The sequence below is a fragment of the Leptodactylus fuscus genome, chromosome 5 (genome assembly GCF_031893055.1).
Source record: "Leptodactylus fuscus isolate aLepFus1 chromosome 5, aLepFus1.hap2, whole genome shotgun sequence".
Classification (NCBI taxonomy): Eukaryota; Metazoa; Chordata; class Amphibia; order Anura; family Leptodactylidae; genus Leptodactylus; species Leptodactylus fuscus.
The window spans coordinates 142,808,698-142,814,453 of NC_134269.1; the positions used below are offsets into that span (position 1 = coordinate 142,808,698).

Sequence of the window (5,756 nt, forward strand, 5' to 3'; positions counted from 1 at the left end):
ATTACCTATAGCACCGCAGAAACTACAGAGCCTCCTGTGCCTTGTGACTGAGGAGTTTAGAGGCATAACTAGGTTAGTTTTCTGATGTATGTTAACTACTGTTACGGTTCTGTATATATATATATATATATATATATATATATATATATATAGACCCTGCAGCGAGGTCCACAGGCCCAATGGTGGGCGGCTGTATGTCTGAATAGTCCTCTACCAGTTAAGCTGCACTGGCAAATAAGTGACGAAATACTTAATGTGAACACGCTGCTAGAAAGCCCTGCCAGTTAACTTCACTGGACAGGTGCACAGTACAGCTGAAACAGCAAGGCTGCCAAGGGTTAACAGTTACCCCCGGTCAGCAACTAAACATGCTCCTGCAACAGCCAGGAGAGTAAAGGAAGTTTGACAGTATAGAGGGGCTATCTGAGAGACCAAACCTGCTGCAACTCTACAGGCTGGAACAGTGTCTACTGCTCCTAGCCCTGTTGTAAAGCTGGCAGTTCAGGATTTACTGGTACTAAACTATAGAGCAGATAGAGGATAAGGAAAACCCCACACAGAGGCTTAGTCTGACACCTGCCTGAATACTGGAGCTAGCCCTAACCTACTGTAATGAACAAACTTCATTCAATCTGATTCAAAGTGTGAGCGCCAGGCGGGCTTCGGCTCACACTATTTAAAGGCAAGTCCTCGCCCAATAGGGGAGGTGGTCATGACCTCACCGCTCATGCTCAGTAGGAACGAAATGGCACTTAGCCTATGAGTGGCTCCAATAGGTCTGAGCATGCTCAGTAGGCCGAAAGCTGGACATACACTCCAAACACCTCACTATCCGAGGTCGAGGGCGAGAGTTAGATTGACCCACAGGTGGTGCTGTGCACTGAGCGAGAACTCTGCGGGACCCAATCCTAACAACTACTATATGTTGAACATATAAAAAACAAGAAAACTTGATAATCTTCAGTAGTTGATACCTTTTTAATGGCTAACTCATAATGATGACAAATGGCTGACGTTTCGGAACGCTAGGCTCCTTTATCAAAGTGAATTTAAAGCATTTCTGAAGGATGCATGTTTATATACAGAGCAGGCACAAACGGTGTTAGAATTCAGGAGGAGGGGGGTTTGTTAGTAATTGGTAGAGACAATGTAAACACTTACAGGTCCTTATTAGAGATGAGCGAACACTAAAATGTTCGAGGTTCGAAATTCGATTCGAACAGCCGCTCACTGTTCGAGTGTTCGAATGGGTTTCGAACCCCATTATAGTCTATGGGGAACATAAACTCGTTAAGGGGGAAACCCAAATTCGTGTCTGGAGGGTCACCAAGTCCACTATGACACCCCAGGAAATGATACCAACACCCTGGAATGACACTGGGACAGCAGGGGAAGCATGTCTGGGGGCATAAAAGTCACTTTATTTCATGGAAATCCCTGTCAGTTTGCGATTTTCGCAAGCTAACTTTTCCCCATAGAAATGCATTGGCCAGTGCTGATTGGCCAGAGTACGGAACTCGACCAATCAGCGCTGGCTCTGCTGGAGGAGGCGGAGTCTAAGATCGCTCCACACCAGTCTCCATTCAGGTCCGACCTTAGACTCCGCCTCCTCCGGCAGAGCCAGCGCTGATTGGCCGAAGGCTGGTCAATGCATTCCTATGCGAATGCAGAGACTTAGCAGTGCTGAGTCAGTTTTGCTCAACTACACATCTGATGCACACTCGGCACTGCTACATCAGATGTAGCAATCTGATGTAGCAGAGCCGAGGGTGCACTAGAACCCCTGTGCAAACTCAGTTCATGCTAATAGAATGCATTGGCCAGTGCTGATTGGCCAATGCATTCTATTAGCCCGATGAAGTAGAGCTGAATGTGTGTGCTAAGCACACACATTCAGCACTGCTTCATCACGCCAATACAATGCATTAGCCAGTGCTGATTGGCCAGAGTACGGAATTCGGCCAATCAGCGCTGGCTCTGCTGGAGGAGGCGGAGTCTAAGGTCGGACCTGAATGGAGACTGGTGTGGAGCGATCTTAGACTCCGCCTCCTCCAGCAGAGCCAGCGCTGATTGGCCGAATTCCGTACTCTGGCCAATCAGCGCTGGCCAATGCATTCTATTAGCCCGATGAAGTAGAGCTGAATGTGTGTGCTTAGCACACACATTCAGCTCTACTTCATCGGGCTAATAGAATGCATTGGCCAATCAGCGCTGGCCAATGCATTCTATTAGCTTGATGAAGCAGAGTGTGCACAAGGGTTCAAGCGCACCCTCGGCTCTGATGTAGCAGAGCCGAGGGTGCACAAGGGTTCAAGTGCACCCTCGGCTCTCCTACATCAGAGCCGAGGGTGCGCTTGAACCCTTGTGCAGCCTCGGCTCTGCTACATCAGAGCCGAGGGTGCGCTTGAACCCTTGTGCACACTCTGCTTCATCAAGCTAATAGAATGCATTGGCCAGCACTGATTGGCCAGAGTACGGAATTCGGCCAATCAGCGCTGGCCAATGCTTCCCTATGGGAAAAAGTTTATCTCACAAAAATCACAATTACACACCCGATAGAGCCCCAAAAAGTTATTTTTAATAACATTCCCCCCTAAATAAAGGTTATCCCTAGCTATCCCTGCCTGTACAGCTATCCCTGTCTCATAGTCACAAAGTTCACATTCTCATATGACCCGGATTTGAAATCCACTATTCGTCTAAAATGGAGGTCACCTGATTTCGGCAGCCAATGACTTTTTCCAATTTTTTTCAATGCCCCCGGTGTCGTAGTTCCTGTCCCACCTCCCCTGCGCTGTTATTGGTGCAAAAAAGGCGCCAGGGAAGGTGGGAGGGGAATCGAATTTTGGCGCACTTTACCATGCGGTGTTCGATTCGATTCGAACATGGCGAACACCCTGATATCCGATCGAACATGTGTTCGATAGAACACTGTTCGCTCATCTCTAGTCCTTATCAGTTCACACGTTACTGTAAAAAGACATGAAACTCTTTTTACAGTAACGTGTGAACTGATAAGGACCTGTAAGTGTTTACATTGTCTCTACCAATTACTAACAAACCCCCCTCCTCCTGAATTCTAACACCGTTTGTGCCTGCTCTGTATATAAACATGCATCCTTCAGAAATGTTTTAAATTTACTTTGATAAAGGAGCCTAGCGTTCCGAAACGTCAGCCATTTGTCATCATTATGAGTTAGCCATTAAAAAGGTATCAACTACTGAAGATTATCAAGCTTTCTTGTTTTTTATATTTCCAACCCACTGGCTAACACGGTACAACAACAAACATTTTCCTTATACTTATATGTTGAACAGTAATTTATTCTGACCAGCATGGCAGGAAGGACATTTTATTAAATGGCATATTATTGAAAAGCCCACATATAGTTTATGCATCTGGTGCTTGAAGACCCAGGGATCCAGTAGCTCAGCCCCACCATCTCTTCACATGAACCTGTACACTTGCAATAATTCTTGCTACTGTACTGACCAGCATATAACAGACTGAAGTGGCTTCTTCTCAGAAACATTAAATAAAATAAGGTAAATGTTCTAAGAGAAAATCAGGCAGCACAATAACTTCAAGTATATGATAAAAATATGTTGTATAGATATAGGAATATTGGTTTTATTAATTCCTATTGAAATAACATTAGATTTTGTGTGTAATTTCATTTATAAAAATTAATATTTAATCAAGGGACAGTCACAAAGCCTTCATTAAAAGACTTCTTGGTTTGCAGACGTTTACTATAAACGAAACATGAATTTCCATACTTTACTGTGAATTTTTCCCATTCACACCCAATATAAAATACGCTGGCTTAACAGCAAATCTTTTGCATATCATTTTATAAATTGCGCTGCTTAGCAAAGCTAATTCTGCTCTCACATAATCTTGATACCAACTTGGACTGCAAAAACAGCAAAACTCCATCCTATGCTGTTTTGTAACTCCTTATTCCTTGTATGTGAGTTACATAAATAGCATAGCCTAGTGCTAAAGAAAAAAAACGTTATAGTCTTAATATTACTAATATTACTTTTATACTGTATTATAATCCTATGGTATAAATGTATAGTGCTAGTTCCTTTATTGCTGACATTCTCATATGTAGCCTTGTAGGTTCACCTATGATAAAGTCAGTTGGATCGTAGCAAGTCCAGAAAAATTAGTTTTAGGTAGATGAGTCAGAACGGCTTATAATAGCTGCCTTGAGAGGATGGCTCTGATGTTAGGCTGCATAATGTTCTCTGGAGTTAACCAGAAGTCACATGTACAATTGTGACTATGAGAGTGACGTTGGCTGTAAGAGGATGTTATGATGGCTGGTTGCTGGGCATTTTGCTTAAGAACTCCTGTTTTGGGACATGCCAGACTTCTCTCTATCAGAGGTCTCCATAGCTACATCTCTTTGCTCTGTTTATTAACTTGTCTATAATCTCTATCTATAATAGTCTTTTTGCTGTAACCTCACTTCTTAATAAACTAATTCATCTCTTGGATTTGTGTAGTTTCCACAATAGGGAGCTGCATTTTTCAAATGACTTGTTGGCCAGTGCGACATTGAAGGCAGATTTCACTAGCACAATCTGCCTGTAATATGGACTGCTACACCAGTAGATTTTATATCTCAAAAACTCTACAATGGGTAGACAAATGCTAATAGGAAATACTGACTTTTATGATCCAAAAAGTGATGTTTCATGCACATTAGGTCAAAGTAAAGCATATGCCCAACATATGATCAACTTACCTGAACTGTATCTCTCTCTGGCTGTGCTGTAACCCAGACTGTCTGTTTTTATCAATAAAGTTATAGAAAAATGTCCAGAAGTGCACACTTCAGCAGCACATATACTAAAATTGGAACAATACAGAGAAGATTAGCAAGGCCTCTGGGCAATGATGACATGCAAATTTGTGGAGCGTTCCATGTTAGGGGGCGTTCAGACTACCGTCATTGTCCGACAGGTATTGTCCGCTGCTAGTGATACCAACCTACATGTCGGGTTTTGCTGTCCGCTTGAAAAGTCGGACATCTTTACAAACGGACAGTTAAGGACAGGCATGGAGTGCAAAAGAACGCACCCGATCGCCATTTAAATGAATGAAAAATGTCACGGACACAGCTAGTGTCTGCTGCTAATGTCTGTGCGCGACACTAGGAGCGGACACTACCTGTCGGACAATGATGGTAGTGTAAACACCCCCTTACAACTAAATAAATACAGGGGCAACACGGTGGCTCAGTGGTTACCACTGCAACCTTGCAGCGCTGGAGTCCTGAGTTCGAATTCTGCCAGGAACAACATCTGCAAGGACTTTGTATGTTCTCCCTGTGTTTGTGTGGATTTCCTCCCATTCTACAAAGGAAAAAAAAATGCATATTATGATCCTATGGGGCTCACAATCTACATTAAAAAGAAAAAAATAGATAAATGTCCAGGACTCCAGATTTACCATATATTTGGCGAAAATATGGTACTCTTATATTGGTAGACAAACACTTTTACTGATACTGTTAATGTTTCTACAAAGTATTTTTAATTCAACAATGAATGTCTAATCCACATAGAGGAATGCAGGATCCTAAAGAATCCTAAAGAAAGGAAACATATAAAAAAAACTTCTACCACCTCTCCATTTTTGTATCCACTCTTTGTTTTGGCTGAAAATAACATCAACTGAACAATGTGTCAAACACTGCACTGTGTAACGCTGGCATTCCAACTTTTTTATTCTTATTATT

General features: G+C 42.8%; 1 non-coding gene across 1 annotated transcript; it reads left to right on the forward strand.

The window, feature by feature from the left end:
• The first annotated feature begins 4,840 nt into the window (after positions 1-4,840).
• LOC142205371 (U6 spliceosomal RNA) lies at positions 4,841-4,947 on the forward strand. The gene has a single exon (XR_012716383.1). It is a non-coding gene; the product is annotated as a U6 spliceosomal RNA (small nuclear RNA).
• Positions 4,948-5,756: the final 809 nt, after the last annotated feature.